Source organism: Hordeum vulgare, chromosome 3H (genome assembly GCF_904849725.1).
Source record: "Hordeum vulgare subsp. vulgare chromosome 3H, MorexV3_pseudomolecules_assembly, whole genome shotgun sequence".
In the NCBI taxonomy this organism is placed as follows: Eukaryota; Viridiplantae; Streptophyta; class Magnoliopsida; order Poales; family Poaceae; genus Hordeum; species Hordeum vulgare.
Genome location: NC_058520.1, coordinates 586,914,233 through 586,933,953, shown reverse-complemented (window position 1 = coordinate 586,933,953; position 19,721 = coordinate 586,914,233). Strand labels below are relative to the sequence as shown.

Genomic DNA, 19,721 nt, shown 5'->3' with positions numbered 1-19,721 from the left:
CGCAAGCATCCGCAACTACAAAAGAAGAATTAAGACAAAGTCTAACCATAGCATTAAACTAGTGGATCCAAATCAGCCCCTTACGAAGCAACGCATAAACTAGGGTTTAAGCTTCTGTCACTCTAGCAACCCATCATCTACTTACTATTTCTCAATGCCTTCCTCTAGGCCCAAATAATGGTGAAGTGTTATGTAGTCGACGTTCACATAACACCACTAGAGGAAAAACAACATACAACATATCAAAATACCGAACAAATACCAAATTCACATGACTATTATTAGCATGACTTATCCCATGTCCTCAGGAACAAAAGTAACTACTCACAAAGCATAATCATAATCATGATCAGAGGTGTAATGAGTAGCATCAAGGATCTGAACATAAACTCTTGCACGAAGTAATCCAACTAGCATCAACTACAAAGAGTAATCAACACTACTAGCAACCTAACAAGTAACAATCGGAGTCGTGAGACGGAGATTGGTTACAAGAGATGAACTAGGGTTTGGAGATGAGATGGTGCTGATGAAGATGTTGATGGTGACGAGTCCCCTCCGATGAGAGGAGTGTTGGTGATGACGATGGCGACGATTTCCCCCTCCGGGAGGGAAGTTTCCCCGGCAGGATCGTCGTGTCGGAGCTCTAGATTGGTTCTGCTCAAGTTCCGCCTCGTGGCGGCGGCGAAACCACGAAAAAGCTCCCCTCTGATTTTTTTTTCTGGACAAAACCCTCCATATAGCAAAAGAGGGGGGCCAGTGGGCCAGTGGGCTGCCCACAAGCCCCCCATGGCGCGACCGAGTATTTTTTATATATTGGGAACAAAATCTCCGTTGATTTTCATGGCGTTTGGAGTTGCGCAGAATAGGTATCTCAACTTTGCTCCACTTTCAGGCCAGAATTCCAGTTGCCGGTATTCTCCCTCTTCATGTAAACCTTGCAAAATAAGAGAGAAAATGCATAAGAATTGTACCGCGAAGTGAAATAACAGCCAAAGAAGCGATAAATATCAACATGAAAACATGATGCAAAATGGACGTACCAATTTTTTATATTTTTTTTGAATTTTTTTCGGGCTTCGGAAAATTGGGTAAAAGACCCTGCAAAATAGACATCAGCAGACAGAAACTCGCACTGGGTGCATTGAGTTAGTAGGTTAGTCCAAATATGTGTAAATGATATAAAAGTGTAGCAAAACATATAACAATGTCACCCAAAAGGTCATGGAACAAGCAGAAATTATAGATACGTTTGGGACGCTCTCCAGATCCGGCTACCGCATCCCCACATCCGGCCACACCCCTGCGCTCTCACCGCCTCCCACCTTCCTTTCAGCGTCCGGGCCTCCTCCACCCCAAAGCCATGGCCGCCCCTGTTCCCCCGCCCGCCAAGAAGAGGAAGAAGGGGGCCCCGACTCGTCTGGAAACCTCGCCGCTCCTTCCGGCCGCAGGCTGGTCCGCCCTCCCGCCCGACCTCGTCCGCCGCCTCGCCGACTCCCTCCTGGCCACAAACGACCTCGACAACTACATGGACTACCGCGTCGTATGCTCCGGCTGGCGCGCCGCCACCGACCCCCACTTCCGCGTGCGCCGCTGGATCATCCTCGGCGAGGTCTTCCCGAGCCAAGGAGAAGAGATGCTCCTGCTAAATACCGACTCCGACCGCTTCCTCCGCAAGAAGCCCCCGCCGCTCAGCGTTTACCACGCCGTCGCCACCACTCACAACGGCTACTTGGTCCTGGCGGAGAAAAGGCCTCCTCACACGGCCCTCGTCCTCAACCCTCTCTCCGGCGTCGGCATCCGTTTCGTGGTGCCCGTGCCGCCGGAGGTGGGATCCGCTGATGTCGTCTTTGATGTCAGCTCTTGGTTAAGCTCACCTTGTTCTGCGACTCATCTCACAAGATTTACTTGGCCAGCCGCATAAGTAATAGGTTCTTCGTCCTAGAGACCAAGCAAGCAGCTTACGATTCTGGCGGAAGACGGCCGTAGGTGGTGTCTCTGATGATGATGCAGTCTTACTGCGTATGATGATTGTTACTCATCGTATGATGATGGCTCCCAATTTTGATTGTCTTACTGCGTATGATGATTGTTACTCATCGTATGATGATGGCTCCCAATTTTGATTTTCCAGTAATGCAGCCGACATCCTGTTTTTTCCAGAGGGTTTGGTTGGACATATGCTCGTCATGAATGCACAGGGATCTTCTCTGTTTTTAGAAAACAGATCGATAAGTTTGTGGCTTTGGACAACATCAGCAACTATGTCGTCTTCATTGGCCATCAGAGATCCCTGGCCATCGATGCCGCCAAGTTCCCAGGCATTGATGCAAACTGTGTTTACTACACCGACATTCTTGGTTCATCGGCTCATATCTGCAAGTGCAACATCAGGGACAAAAGTAGAGAGGATCTCTGAAGTTGCAGAGTTCGTGAAGCAGGACAATAAGTTTGCCCTCATTGCTGACCGTCCTTCGACGATAATCCACCTTCTCTCGAGTTACACCATCAACATCCCGGATTCTCAACTTGCATTGCAACAGATTCCAGAAGGCAATGGTTGATCTTCGTTCAACTTGGGGAGATTGATCTCGATGACCCAACTGCCAAGGCTATGCTTTTGCTAAGTAACTGTTCCTAATTACTTTCTAGTCTTTTGCCTCGTTATTTTGGATATGCCTTGCCATGTAACGGGTAAGAAACTGGTTGATCCTAGCCTCCTAGGTTAGCTCACCTTTGTGGAACTACTGTTTGTTGTCTTAATTAGTACTGGATAAGTTGGTATCAACCTAATGCTACATCTGTTGTGCTTTATGCTATCTTTTGTTTGTGTGTCCCACTTCTTCTCTTGCATTACTTCATACAAATGCAATCTGGTGCTTAATTAGGACATGAAAGTTTTTGCCAACTTCTGAATTTAGCTCCTGCAGTCGGACCGTTCATCATATTAGCATGCATCATTTTTCTTTGTAAGCTTGTTAATTCTGTAATGTCATGTCCTGGGCAAGACATGGTTTGTCGAGCTGCTGCATAATGCCGCTTGAGCTTACAACAGGGTATGAAAGTAACGTTTCATATATATGAACCAAATGCTACATCTATTGTGCTTTATGCTATCTTTTGTCTGTGTGTCCCACTTCTTTTCTTGCATTACTTATTAGAATTGCAATCTGGTGCCTAATTATGACATGGAAGTTTTGCCAACCTGTCAATTTAGCTTCCGCAATTAAACTGCTGATCATATTAGCATGCATTATTGTTCGCTATAAGCTTTGTTATTTTTGCAATGTCATGTCCTGGGCAAGACATGGTTTATTGTGCTGATCTACGATGCGTCTTGGGCTTACAACTGGGTATGAAAGTAGCGTTTCATATGTTTTTCTAATGCTCTCATGCGTCTACGCTTCAGCCCTTCGAACTAATTGCATTCACAGTTTGTTCCTTGCATTTATGGGCATTACTGCAGAAATAAAATTTGTAGAGGATGTGCTTTGCAGCTCATCATTGCTGCGAAGAACATAAGATGTTCCCAGCATGTGTTCAGAGCTGTTTCAACTAGGCATTTGGTGCAACTGATGTGTGATCACCATATAAGAGAACTAGACTCGATACCAATAGCTCAAAATGGCCATGTCATAATACTGCAACAATAAGCAAGAACAACAGTTGAAAGTAAATGCACAACTACTAGTTGTCACCCTAACCTTATAATTTCTTCTTCATCTCGAACTGCAGTGCAGTATCGGTTTGTTCTATGAGAAAAGACTTCTCGAGTTGAGTTTTTGTGAAGCTGCAGTGCAGTGCATTAGCTTTTGGGAAGTGCTCTACGCCGACCCGCCGGTCAAAGCTTTCGGCCGGCCGCGTACGGGTCGCCCGATCCGTCAGCTGCACGCGGGCCGCACCGTTAGATCTCCATGCAGCAAAATTTCTTGATGCAACAAATTTCGTCCATGATGCAGCAATTTTTGTCCACGGTTGTAACAAAAATATAGTTGTAGTAAAAAAAAATATCAACGTGGTCGTAACAAAAAAACGAAGCTGATGATGCGTGGTAGCAAAACAAAATAAGGGTTGTAGCAAAACAATCCGGTGAACTCGGGTTGCAACTCTGACGGACGTGTATGCAACTTTTTTAGTGAACGGTTGCAGCAAAAAATGATACCGGTTGTAGCAAAAATTAACACGGTTGTAGCAAAAAAATACCGGTTGTAGCAAAAAATCCGACGAACTGAGGTTGCAACCAAACGTATATACAACTTTGTGAACAAATGTAGCAAATTTGGACACCGGTTGTAGCAAATTTAAACGATCACCACAGGGGAAAATGTTGCATGGCCATACACGCGGGTCGTGCGCGAGACACTTGGGTAGCGGGCGACCAACGCGTTGCTTCCCCCGGCGCGCCGAAGCGAAACGTTTACCTTAGCTTTTTTGCTTATTGTACCAGCAGTGAGATTGGGGTGGTTGGATCCGCATGGGCCAACCCTCATCTAACTTTTAGTGTAGGTTGAAATCCTGGTTAGTTGAATCTTCAGTTAACTAATGGAAACTTTAAGTCTACATCTTTTCTCTGATAAAGACTTGAATTTGCATTGTGTCATTGAGATCATCAATTCCTTCTGTTAGTATATCAGTTGTTTTTCTGTAAAAAAAATAGTATGTTCAGTTACTAGATGATTAATGGCAGAACACTAAATTGGTCATTTAGTTTTGTACTCCTGTGAACCCTCTTTTCTTTCAGATGATACTTCTGATTCTGAAAGAATGCTTCTTGTGCAGTTTCTGCCTTCTCTGCTTTTTTTTTATTTCGGCGACCTAGTTACTCGGTGTTAGTATTAGTATTTCGGTGACCCGATGCTGTTATCAGGGATCTACTTAGTTTGTACATTGTTGCTGCATTTCACAGGCCAGCATGTCAATCAACTACGACCTCGTACACCTAGTTCCCCAAAAATGTACTTTGTGCAGCTCCTCCCAGGATATGGGGATGAATGTTAATGCTATGAAACAGACATAAAAGATAACATGTAAGATAATTAACTCAAAAAGATAATAGTTACCCCCTGTATGAAATCACCTTTAGTACAGTCTTCTGCAAAGAAACTGAGAGTTTCTATTACAAGTTGTTTGAAACTAAGGATCGGGGCTGCAATTTTGTGCAGAGTTGTACTTGTTTCCGGGGTCAGTTTGTGCAAACTATATGTTCCTGGGATCATTTCTTAGATTGAAACTTGATCTTGCTGTGAATTTTTGTACTCCCTCCAATCCATATTATTGTTGCTGATTTAAATCAGCGACAATTAATATGTATCAGAGGGAGTATAGCTTCCTGTTCCAGAAATAATCTTGTGCTTCAGTTCCTGACTATATGTCCGTGAGAGCATCTGTTTATACATATTTGCCAGTTCTCTAGTAGTTACCAAAGTACACCAAAAGAGCATTAGTATATGATACATAACTAATTAGAACTCCCCAGTTCTGTAGTTACCAAAATACAGTGGCATCACATACTCAATCACAGACTATACCCCACATACCACGCCCTCAACTTCCAAAAGAAAGAAAAGACAACACTCCTGCAGTATATATAATTTGACATGTTCCTGTATGCAATCACTCTTTTTACATCAATCAAATAAAGAAAGAAAACAAAACCTTTTCGCCAGTTCTGTATATCTTTTCAGATCTCAAACTACACTGATGAAACAAAACCAATTTATTTCATTATTTTCAGATCATTGCTTGATTAACAGTCCATTACGCTGACGAAACTCTGTTGTGTGTGATCACTCTGACATATCAATCAGTTGATGTTGGCCGGTGTGGTAGCTCCCAGGTTCTTGGTGCAGTGATTGCATACAGGAATCGACGATCCACCCAGCATTAGCTGGCCCTACCATGGCAACAACGATCCACCCAAAACACACCAATGATCAGAGTTCATACTTCTCGAGTCTCCACCATGAGGCAGATGTCGCCGCAGCTGGAAGCCATGGGCGTTGTTGGTGATGCAGTCATGGATGCACCTGAAGTTGCAGGAGTATGGGCCGGAGTACCTCCTCCAGTCCTGCGTAGCTCTGCTTATAGCAGCAGCAGATCATGGACATGACCACCACTTGTTGTTGCTGGTCTGCGCCTGCTGACAGGAGTACGACGAGCAGGTACCAGCAGCGATAACCCTATTCTGACTCCCCGACATTGTTCTCAATCGATCGGAGTGTTGCACTTGCGTTGTGTGTGAGCTTGTTTTCTTTTCTTTTCATGCTGCTATGGTAGGTTGGTTGGTTTGTTCTGGGTTTACTATGCGCGTGCTGGGCTTTGGTTTTGTTTGGTTCAATTTTACGCGTTGTCGATCTGACCCTTATGAGACACATGTGTAACCAATCCATGTGTTGGGCTTACACTCAAATGCGTTGTACCAAACATTTTTGAAGCAAACTAACTCATTTATGCCATGTACTGTTCTATGGATATGTGTGGTCTTCTGTAAGTCATTTTTAACTCTATGTTCTACCAAAAATCACAGTGTCTGCATATTAGGAAGTACTAAAATAAAATATTTTGGAAAAATAAAAATTGCATGAGTTTGTAGCATCCAAAAAAGGGACACTCACCAGGCGACAAAACTGTTCCTGGATTGTTGAGGATTCAAATTGTAGTACAAACTAATTGAGCTATGCCATGTACTGTTTAGTTGTTGATGCTTACTCTTTATCAGACTATCTGTGTTGATCTTTAGATTATCGGCCGGTCTATAGGAATTGTTGTGCATTCTTATGACAACTGTGGATCTGGATCTGGTTATTTCACTTTTCTGTTTGTGTTTGAATCCTTGGAGTTGTTTCTTCAGCTGCCAGAGTACCATACAAGTAGAACTACATTTTCCTTTCCTTTCATATTTTTTTTCAGAAATTTTCCAGGGAATTTCCATATAAAAAGAAGGTGAATAATGATCCTTTTTTTTACCAGCACTTCTTTCTCAGTAGTCAGTATACAACTTAGTAACAGCTTGTGACAATAAGAGCAGACCGCTAATTTAGACCAAAAGGGTTGATCAAGAGCTTACAGAAAAAGGGATTGATCAGGATCTTACAGGATACCGGGTAAAGCTGAGGTATCTTACTTGCAAAGAGCTCTAGGGGGGCTATGTCGAGAAGTATGTGAGATAGATGAGACGTGGCCTGAAATTTTCGAAAGTTCACAATAGCCTTGCTACGCCAGGGAGATGAGAAAACCTCAAACTTATACGGTGATTCTCTGTCCATCGTTATGATAGGATCCAACCTAAGGCTCTACTCCGTATCCGTTTCACTTTTCAGGCATCTTGGAATACAACACAGAATAATTGGGCCACTGCATTAGGCATCCCATGACAGTTATTTTTCTGATGATGTTCTCTATACTTGCCTATATTCGCAGAAAACAGGAGAACGAGATAATCAAATATTTTACTAAGAATTTGTAGAAACAAACACTGCACGTTTCCACTAATGAATTGAAAATTTAGAAGTCATATAGGTCACTGCATAATATCATCCAAACTTGATAGAAAAAAGAGTGGAAAGATGAACCGGTGAGAAGAGGACCATCATGGCCTCGAGAAAGTGGCGGTGGCCCACAATCCCACATATTCTTCCGGCAGATGCAGTGGGGGACTAGAAGAACCAGCTCATACAGTTGATTATCGATGAGATCACCTATGTGCTTGTGCTGGTGGTGCCTCTACTTGCAGATGTGAACTAGTAGTTCCCTTACGTGGATGCACATGTTGCAACATGGTAGCTTCTATATATCACACATAGTTGCAGAATGACGAAAACATCCAGCTCTAGCAGTAGTTTGAGTTGTTAATTATTCTGTTTTTATGACTGGTTTATCAATTCAGTTGGGGAGGTGGATATAAAATAGTAGGTGGCACACGATGAATATATATATATGTAAAAACTATGCACAACGTAATTAACAGTAAATATATGTTACAAACTGGCACATCAAACTTGTAGATAAGCAAACAATGGTGAATTAAGCAATGATGTTGGGATGAGCTGATACGGAAAGCGGCACAGTCATATAACTTCAACTAACCCTATTTTTTTTAATTCAACTTAGGATGGGTTGGCACAGGAAAAGCTAGCACACAGTTCAATAAATTGGCGAGTGAACTGTCCGATTCATCTCACAGTCCGCTGCTGATCTAAGTTTTGTAGAGCCTCCGCATAATCTTCAACTGTGCGTCTACAAGGATTGAAGGACCACTTGTTTTGAGATCCACATACCCTTGGGTGGCCGCTACAGCGTCCATAATTTTGGGACAGGAGATAAATTCAACACAGGCATCACTTAAAATGTCGCAATGATGTTGATCCGCTAAAGCCAGCCTAGTTGCAACGTTCTCCACATCAAGGTTCTCGCAAAGGATGCTCTGACATAACAGTTTAAGCCTCTCCATGTCATACCGATCAGCAGCCACGAGCAAGTGCTGGACCATCTCACCACGGTCATTTTCCTCGAGATCATCAACAATCTGCAATGAATCTGTATAGATGAAGTGGAGCAGGGCCTTGAAGACATCAGGTTGCATGTCTTTGATGGGTATGAACTGTGTTCCTGTCTCCCCCATCGGCCCGTAGAACTCTGCCTTGAACACGGGTGACCGCATGGCTAGGACAATCTTGTGTGCCGGGAAAACCTCTGCACCTATGCTGAAAGTGACATCCGTCGGTACCTCCTTTGCTTCCCACAGTTGCCGAGCTGCGCAGCCATGTCGGACGGCGGCACCTCGATTCTGCGGGACGATTTGGTTTCAGACACCAGCGCTTCTTTCATGACAGTGACGATGCATTCTATCTCGAGGTGGTCATCCCGAAGGTAGGCCGATGCTTCGAACTCGCTCCTTGCCATGAAGTTGGCCCTTTGTAGGGCAAACCTGCTGATGTTGGTCTGGTTGAACAGCCTTGGTTCGGTCTTGTCGAGGGAAGAGGATAACCCGGTGTTCTGATCGACCAGCCTCAGGTCGCAGGATGCGTGCACCTCGGCGTCCTTACTCAAGACCTCAGCGTAAACTGAGATGTAATTTGTGTAATCTTGGTTAAACCCGCCGGGGTAGAACCGGATGGCCCAGTCTTGGCCTCCGACGGAGAAGGCGCCGGATCTGATGAACTTGCCGGCGCCAATGCCTCTATGCTTGCTGTACCCGAAAATACTGAACGCGTGGCTGCCTTTTACACTACCCGGGGTGCAAATCGACACCGTCCTTGTCCCCGACATTGAGACTGATGACAGGAATCGCGCGACCTAATTCAGTTCCCATATGAGATGGTGGGGGACATACATGTTCTGCAAGTAGGAGCGGAAAGGAGATACAGAGGGAAGAGGAGATCGAACCTTGAGGAGCACGAGCGGCGGCGGCGGCTGCGACGGCGAAAACAAGTAAAGCCTCTTTCTTTGGACGAACCCGAGGAGACTACTCGGTGTACGAGGACATCCCTTCCCTGCAGCCCGAAAGCCCGCCTTTTCATACGGGCCTCACCTTTTCACACGAAGCCTGGCTGAAAACATTGTTCTTGGATTTCATTTCCCCAGTTGTGAGATTTGAAAACGCAAGCTCTAAATCAGGGGTATTCAACCTATTCGTCATACTAGAAAATGGAGAGCTTATGCCTGAGTTCTCAAGAGTTAAGACTTGAATGTGTCACAAAACAACTGCACCAACAGTTGCCCAGGAATAACAACATAATGTTGAGTGAGGCGTTTGGCTCCCGGCCTCCATGGAGACCGCTTTTTTGAAAAAAAAAAAAAATTCACAATTTTCAGTTTCAAAAAAATCTGTAAATAATTGTACAAGGAAGCAAGGATGTAATGCGTATGTGCGTGAAATTTCAGGGTAAAATACCTTGAAGTAGGATCTGTACAAAAAAGACAAATTCATAACCCGGGGATGAATAATATCATGTGTTAAAAAGCTCCCGTTTTGTCTTTTTTGCACAGCCCTCCTTTCAACGTATTTGGTCCTGAAAATTTACAAGTTAAATATTCATAATTGTTTTTAGAATTTTTAAAAATGTAAAAATATGATTTTTTATGATTTTTGATTTTTTTTCAAAAATTGGCCTCATTGGAGCTCGGCCTCAAAAAGGGATTTCCGCATAAATTATAAAACTAAAATGCTATATAACTCACATCTCAATGAGCTTGGTGCTCCTTTTCACTGCTTAGAGTTATCGCCCTTTCCCACGCATGACGGGCGTGGCGATGCATGGTTTATCAATTACCCAGAAATTGACTATCATCATGAGATATACTCCCTGAATCGTCACATACATCTCCAACCTTCCATCCATGGACTTGTCCACGAAACTGTAACTTCTCCTCTATCTCTCCGTAATAATAAATCAAATACGGTTTCTGGTCATCCGTCTTTAAAATTACCCCTAAAGTTTGCATAAATTATCCACCATGCCACCGGTAAGTAATAGAAAATGTTTTATAAAGCGAAAAATCTTGGACTGGGCCGGCCTATGTAAAAAATTCATATATTACGCTCTGCATGCTGGGAGAATATCCAACACACCGTATGGGCCGGCCCATGCACAGGCGTCTGATTTTAGTTCCGTTTATTTATTTATTTATTTTCAGTTCCGTTTTATTTTTTTATTTTAAATAATTTCGAACTTAAAATAATCTTTAAAATTATAATAAATTGAAAATTATAAATCAACATATTTAAAAAATTAAAATGTTTGTGACTTCAAAAACTGCTAGGAGTTTTGTAAAAAATGCTCGCATATACAATAAAATGTTTGCAATTTTAGAAAAATGTTTGTACAATAAGAAAAGTACATGATCTCAAATACAATTCCATGTATTAAAAATTATTAAAGACATTTAAAAAAATGCTTTCTAATTCAAAATATCTTAATGTATTTAAAAAATGTCCTAAAATTTTAAAAATAGCTAATGCCTGTTTTGATAGTTTCTTTTTTATTTAAAATTTAACGTTCCATTTTTGTTTATTTATAATTTAAATAATTTAGAATTACAAAACTTTTGCATACTAAAAAATAGGAATTTTGAATTAAAATGCTAAAGAAATTTTATTTTGAATTAAAAATAGGATTCAAAAAAAGTGCCGTATTTTTATATATTTTTTTGCAAATTCCAAAACAATGTCCATGAATTTAATAAATATATTACTGATTTATAGAAATGTTTGTTTATTCAGAAAAACTTCATGCGTTTCAAAAAATGTTTGTGAATTTAAAATAAAATCCTCCAACATAAAAAATTATGTTCGTCTTTTCTTGAATTGGTCGCCAATTCAGAAGAAAATATTTAAACCCATTCGAAATATAAAAAATATTCACGATTTTTAGTAAATGTTTGTAAATTGTAAAAAATGTTCTCGATTTTAAAATTGTTCCCATATTTGTAAAATTGTTCACGAAAGATTTAATGTATGTAGTTAAACATTTATGCTTCTAAGTCTATATGACAATATACCTGTATGAATTTTGAAGAATTAACTGTTGGATGGATAGAATTATTATTGTATGTTTTCTAAAAAAATTCTTAAAATTCAGAATAAATCTTTGAGTTACCAAGATTTTTTACAACCATGATATATATTTTTGGAAAATGTAAAGATTGCTTCAACTTGTGAATAAATTTAAAAGAAGAAACATTTTCTTCCATTTGTGGAAAAAAATTCTAAATCAAGCGATGATATGTGAACATAATGTGGTCACCATCATTGGAGATTATGTTTTTTTCTTCCGTGACAACGCACGGGCCATTTTGCTAGTTCTACCAAATTTCTTCAAACTTAATTTCCGTAGGCAATTACAGCATTGCATGGCATATGTATGAATATTGGGCTTTTTTATATCTACTAGGTAAGTGGTTTTATCCCTAGTTATTCTCATAAAGAGCAATTTGGTGTGATGCACTTTCAAAAGAGTTCTTAGTACAACCCGTTGGAGCAACTTTCTTACATAACATCTCTTGCCTCTTGTCTTATGGTGGATGAGGTACATGTTGGGAATCTTAGTAGGAAACATATTTTTTTTGTAATACGGAGATAAAGCAGGATTCCTATGAAACTATGAACATGTACATACACCTTGGTCAAGATCAAAGCCTAATTATGGCAAATCTTCAATTTACTAGCTAGATATCAGGTATCGTTGGCGTCAACAATATACAATCTCCCTGAATCAGGTGCACTAGTGAATGCCAGATTTGCCCACAAAAAAAATCAAACCTAAATTAGTCATTTAGATTTGCTCTAGTAGAAATCTTAGCATTAAAGTTGGTTTTCCTACAAAAATATACTTTTTTATCATTGATAAAATAACAGGGAGTGTGAACTTATTCTACCCGTGAAGAAAAGAAATACTTATAAAATAACAATACCAAACCCATGACTACGGGCCTTCGTCCATTCTATGCCTACCGCACCACCTTATATATTTCTCACTCTCCATTATCTCTTTCTATCCCAAACCATCTTCTCTCCTCCTATTTGGATGACGTAGACTGGCTCCTTCACCTTTGTCCCCCCCTCTCTCTCTAGGTCCAACACTACCATCATAGTCGCAAACCGTAGCGCCCGCAGCATATCATTTCCACCCATACCTTGTATAGGATCTACATGCTGATGCGCTGCGGGGCTCACATGGACTCAGTAGTTAGCGTCTATGATGTTTGTATCGATTGCCTCGCCAGCAATGATCCTGCAGGGAAGTGCGGTGGCACCACCATGATGGGACTTAGTGACCCGCCACTCCATCGACACGACAAGCGCAACATGGTCCGTTGCCTCGTAATCACCAGCACACCGGCTGGAGCTTCCACCTCGGCAAGGTCGATGAGGTAAGACCCTCACTATCCCCTATTTCTTTCCGCATATCTGTTAGGCAATTTAAAAAATTGCGATGCTTGTTTCATGGTATGATACTTCATATATTGGGATCCATGTCATTATGTCAATCATTCAATTAATATTTCCCCTCACGACTCAGCTATTCTATGAGTTAAGATCTACAAGCATTAGAATAGAAAACTTAAGGTTTTCAACACATGTAATCCTATAGGACCGAATGCTTCTCAGTAGGCGTACTCCGCCTAACATACAAGATTACTTCAACTAAAATGTCATCTCTCTACTTAATGCTTTGGTTTCTTTTTATTCACCAACCTTGCTTTCCTGTTGTGATCACAAAGTTAGGTTTCTAGCATTGTCTTCACATTAAAAATCTCATGGGACGCTTGCATGTCCCTATGTATTGACTAAAGTCTTCACAATAAAAATCCCATGGGACGCTTGCATGTCCCTACGTACTGACTAAAGAATTCATAATACTAGATGATGCTCCGCACGTTGTTGCGGGAATCTTGTTGATAAAAGTATGGAAAACTAATAAAAGACTACAAAATTATGCAAAACAAAGATAAAAATGTCTTACATGACTTAATTTCCTGGAAAAAAATCATGCATGAGGTGGTATGTTTTGCATGCATAGATTAATGGAAAACGTAACTTTTGACTCCATGCATGACTTAATGGTGTCGCATTGTTGCATGAAGAGGAAAATTATGTAACGGGTTGTAGCTATTTAAGTATAGAGGATTGGACAACTTCTACATATGTGCCTAATCATGCCAAAGTAGGAAAGTACTTGGATGTCACATATTATTAATGATTTGTCAGCTAGACTTCGGCTACCGCCCCCCTCCGATTATCCGAGAGAGTTTTTGGTTATTTTTGGGCTCAAGAGCACACGAGAGATTTTCTTTGTTGCGTAATGTCGCCCATCTTCTTTGTTTCTGATTCCTCCTTTCATTTGGTATTACAAAGTAGTGGACATCGTCGTAGAAGAAAAATGCACGCTATTATCTTGGGTCTCGTGCCATTTGAGAACCCAAATCAGGCGAGCATGGATCTAGCCAATCCTACGAGTCTAGGTAGCCCGTTCTGACGTGACTTGCCACAACTACGATAACTTAAACCCAATGTTTAAAGCACCCAACTAATTTCTAGGCGCATGGACAGCCAATGTGCACACCTCTGCCATGACATGATTATTGAACCAAAAACTCTGTCATGGCAACACACAAACACTACTTCTGTAGTAGAATAACGTTGCCATGGTGGCCAAACTGGATTCTAAGTTTGTTCCAACATTCTTTGGGGTGACTATAAATGGGTATGGATGCTGAGATGATGTATTTTTTGTAAACAAAAATGCTCTATGGAAGTCATATTCACACATAAGAGATCCATAATCATAAATTTCTACACTAAATCAGTATTTCAAAATTGCATATACATCTAGTGATATGCACTCTGTCCTATTTCACGATATCTCATGCCCTCCACGTTTACTATTTTCTCATGCAAGATTAACAAAATTTTGGTAGCATTAGAAATTGATCTTATGAAAGCTAAACTTCGTATACCAAATTTATCATTCTCTTGCAATACTAACTTTGTCCGTTATGCCTTTCTGGATTTCTCTGTCTGGGTAAGAGGTAAGAAGTTGGATTGGAGAACAACTTACCCAGTCTTTCTTGCCGTTTTATCTTTTATGGAGGAGGACCTTCTAGTCCCCTTTCTTGTAAGATTTGTGTGTTCTGCAACCAAGTCGGAACATCACACTCTTTCCTCTACATTTTTCTCTACTTGTCCTTCGTGTTCTTGGACAAGGTTCTCATTACTTGATCATCTCCCATGCCCACGGCAGTCACCTTGTCCTTTATGTTATTAGGCAAGTTGGTTGTGGCTTCATACTCCTCTCTCGTGCCCACATTAATCCCCGATAGAGGGGAATCTGTGGAGGACAAGTTGGTTGGTTCTACTGTGTTGATCACTTTACTTTTTTTGGTTTGGGCTCGACCTATGATTCTCTTTTGATGTTTGGCATAGATCGCCCGGGCACAACATATATATCCATATATTGAGGGAATAAGTAGAAAGGTATTATGACAATTAATAAGAATAAGTAGAAATAGCTGGGTGCGGTTACTGCTTGTTAGCGAACAATTACATGTGCCTGCTAGTTAGCCGCTATGTCTGGTGGGCCTCTTTCTCAAAATTCAATATCATATTTACAAATCACTAACATATTTCTTTAACATGTAAACATGAGAGCTCAACATATAATCATGCATGGAAAAGACACGCAATGTATGAGAACGTGGGCCTTTTCCCTTGCATGAATACATGTTGAGGTGGCATGTTTGGATGTTAAGAGAAATATGTTAGCTAGTGAGGATACTTGTAAAATATTTGCCCATGCATGATTGTATATATGTAGAGACGGGTTGCTATCATTTTTTTCAAAAAGGAGGCATCGTCCCGGCCTCTGCATCGAGTGATGCATGCGGCGGGTTGCTATCATGGATGATTACATGTTAAGCTGGCATGCTTACATGTTAAATACACCCAGAGGCACATATCGTTGGCTACTAGGTTACTGATTTGTAATCATGATATCAGATATTAAGAAATAGGCCCATTCGGGCAGAAGGACACCCAGCAGGCACATGTTGTTGGCTAACAAAGCATTCATTGCAACCAGCTATTTTTGTTTATTCCAATTAATTGCCATAATGCATTTCTAGTTATTCCCTTTATATATTGCTATATATTGTCTGCCCCAGCGATCTGTGCCAAACACCAAAAGAAAATCATAGGTGGATGCCAAGCCAAAAAAGTTATAATGATCAACCCAATATAGTAAAACGACATGTCCTGCGTAGATGCCTCTCGATCGGTGATTCATGTGGGCATCGGAGAGGAGTTTTAAGTCACAACCAACTTGGCTAAGGACAGGAAGGACAAGGTGATTTATGCAGGAATGGGAGATGATAAAGCACCGAGAAACTTGTCCAGGGGCACAAAGGACAAGTAAAGAAAAATGAAGTAGAAAGGGTCAGTCTTTTTGGGTGGCTTAAAAAATAAGCTGCCTCTCCCCAGCTTAAAACTCCAAATTTCTTGAGGCTTCTAAATTATTTATCCCTTAAAAGTTCATAAGCCTCAATGAATGAGAGATCTAACTTATAAGAACAGTCAGGGAGGAGGCAACTTATTTTTTAAGCTGCCAAAAAAACCTGGTCCAAATTAAGAGTCTTTTGATCTGACTTGGTTGCAAAAAGACAAATCATACAAGAACGGGAAGTGGAAGGCCCCGCACTGTAAAATACAAAGTGACAAGAAAGACTGAGTGAGTTGTTCTGCAGTTAAAATATTTGCAACAACAATATTTGTCTATCTGGGTGATGCGTGCTTAGACGTTTTGATGCATTTTGTTAAGAGATTTGTTTACATCCACCTTCCTTGAGGGCATGGTGGTCCTCTTCTTACGTGTGAACCTTTCCACGGGTGAACATTTCCATCAAAATTCATGCGGGCATTGTACCGCGCGTGCCGCATGCGACCCAACCAACTTGCATGACTGGACCAACCTGCTTGGGGCCGAAGATGTTAACGCGCAGGACCAACCTCCCCAACACACGCAGGATAGAACACATGGGCTCGCTCGCCGGCGTCACTCAAACTATCCCATGACAGTGGCCCCGACATGAAATGGTAACTATTCCCTCCGTTCCTAAATATAAGTCTTTTACGAAATTTCATTAGTGGTCTATATACGAAGCAAAATGAGTGAATCTACACACTATAGTATCTCTATATACATCCGTATGTACTCCACTAGTGAAACCTTTAGAAAGACTTATATTTAGGAACAGAGGGGTAATATATATTATCGGCTATCTAAATTCTTGCTGCAACTTTGAATGGGAATGGTAGCTATTATGTTGGGCTAGCTCAATGATTGGCAATTTTATCTGACCTACTCCCTCCGTTTTTAAATATAAGTCTTTTAAAAGATTTCACTAGGGAACTACATACGGATGTATATAGACATACTATAGAGCGTAGATTCACTCATTTTGTTCCGTATGTAGTTTTTTAATAAAATCTTTAAAAAAGACTTATATTTAGGAACGGAAGCAGTGGATGCCAACAGATCATTAGTAGTGTGTGTAAACTCTAGATTACTAAACTTTTGTTTACTTTGTTGGCCCATTTAAAGGCACACATACTCCATGTCCATGTTACACATGGTTCAATCTCAATTGTTTTTAAAATAAATTATCATCGTCATTAAATGTGCATTATGCATTGCTGGCTCACCCCAACCTTAAAATTGACTAAAAAACCCATGGTCTTTATTGGTGTTTAGTTTGTTTCCAATTGTGGTGATAATTAGGTGGCATGCGATTAATTATCTCTTCACAAAGCATACGAGTTTTGGCAGACCATTTGGGAAATTTCAAAGATTGTTGAATTGCATGCCCTGTTTGATTGATCCTCCTATAAATATCTACACGTGAAAATAACCAATTTGAACTCTTTGAAGTGAAAACAAGAGGACAAGTTCACACCTTAGCTCATGTACGTACAATTATCAAACATGTGGGTCCATCCTTCATCCTTTGACGGTAATATGGCGTCATTGGAGGAGATGAATATTATAATTTTAATAAGACGACCATTAGTAGAAAATGGGGCTATAGTCCCGGTTGTAAGGGCCTATAGTCTCGGTTCGTCAACCGGGACTATTAACTTATAACTAAAGACCCCTCATCTTTAGTCCCGGTTTGCCACGAACCGAGATTAATACCCTTCCACGTGGCGGGCAGCGTGCGAGGTGTGGTCAGGGCCTTTAGTCCCGGTTGGTAACACTAACCTGGACTAAAGGCTTTGGTGATTTGGAGTTTTAGGATTTTGGGGTTTATTGTTTATTTTTGTTTTTCATTTAGAACATATCTTACGCTACGTATTACATATTGTACGCGTTATGCATATATAAAAATAGAATTTTTCGTATAATATATATATATATATATATATATATATATATATATATATATATATATATATATATATATATATATATATCACTAAATTTCTCGCACGGCCATTTACACATACACATATATATATACAATTTTTCCTAAAATTTGCAGTTCATTACATGGAGGCATTACATCTTGTAATGGTATTCTACTTTGGGATCTATGAGCTGGTCGAGCAAAAATCCCGCTATTTTCTCTTGAATATTGCTCGTACACGATCCGTTGGTAGGAGCCGATACCGCATGCCTTTCATCTTTATTAAAAAAGAAGATCAATATGAATATATTAGTTGTGTGTGTGTGTGTATATATCATGATAAGAAGACTTGTAAATGATAAAAATGCTTGGATTGTGATTTCTTATATACGAGGAACATTTAGTCCCTGGCTAGGAACAGGATTCAGAATCATAACGGATTCTCTTAACCTTTAAAGAATTTAACAAAATGGCGACATTCTGGATGTACAGAAAATGGTCCATATTTTTTCTAATCTCATCTACCCTTCTATATATCACGTTGTCTACTGTTAAAGGATTCAAGAAAACCATGACTTCATCATTAACCGGAAGTAATAGGCGCATGATGCTATGAAGCTCTTCAAAGTTGTTTTGGAATGGAGTCCCGAATAGGATAATTAGCTTTTTGGTACGCTGTTCAACAAGAGTCATCCGAATATCGCTATTTGGTAGGACTTTGTCGAACTTCATACCAAAAAACGAATTATCCTATCAGGAACTCCATTCCAAAACAACTTTCGAGAGCTTCATAACATCATGCGCCTATTACTAACAGCTAATGATGAAGCCATGCATTTTTTCAATACTTTGACAGACAACCTGACATATAGAAGCTAGTTTGCTAGGTACGTAGATGAGATCAGAATTTTTTTGGATCAACTTGTATACATGCATAATGGGGTCATTCTTGATAAATCCATTATTAAAGGACTAAGAGAATCTATTGTCTACATATATATACTAATTAATTGCAAATGTGATAATTCATCAACATTTTTCTATACATTGTATTCATACATAAGCCCTCGTTCCTAAACATTGTATACATTTTCTTTACTGTAGACAAGATAAAACAAAACTTAACTGTATTATTTTTTCAAATAGTCAAACTTGTCAAAACTTAACTGTAAATCATTATATATTTTGCTATAATGTTGGTCAAACATAGACATGGTTTAACTTTATTAGCCGGATACAAAAATTTCTCAAATGTTCAAATTCCTAAACTTTTATGTATACATATAATGATCTAGTGAAAAAAATATCAAAATTCTTCTGAAAAAAGGTTCTTCTGTGGTTTAGCTACATTATCTCTTTTGCTTAAGCCAAGTTATTTTGCTAAACAATGTTTGATCACAATGGAATTATATCTGTTTTCAAAATTCCCATTGATTTTTAAAATTCTTTTAATAAGTGGTTTATATATTTTTGCATACCTGAAAACAAAAATCATGTTGGGGTTACAAATATTTTCTGGAATTTATAAAATTGAAACATATTTTTTATCAAGTATTTTTGTGCCTTAAAACATTTATAACAGAGGCTAAAACTATTGTTTAATTGCCTTTTGAATTATAAAAATGCAAGATAGTTTCATTTGCCCTCAAACTTTTTATGGTACTATCTATTATTGCATTCGTAATCATCGACAAGTTACCAAATTTTTTGCATAAAACAAATAAAGGATAAATATTGTAAATAAAATGTGTGTGTTCATGCATGTGTGTGTGTGTGGCCTCGGGGAGGGGCGGCGCCATGGCGCCACAGAGGAGAGGGAGAGG

At 40.0% G+C, this 19,721-nt stretch overlaps 2 pseudogenes; one reads left to right on the top strand and one right to left on the bottom strand.

Moving 5' to 3' along the window:
* The first annotated feature begins 1,350 nt into the window (after positions 1 to 1,350).
* LOC123440828 lies at positions 1,351 to 2,807 on the top strand (annotated as a pseudogene).
* A 5,387-nt stretch (positions 2,808 to 8,194) lies between these two features.
* Positions 8,195 to 9,267, bottom strand: LOC123442120 (annotated as a pseudogene).
* Between the last annotated feature and the right edge of the window lie 10,454 nt (positions 9,268 to 19,721).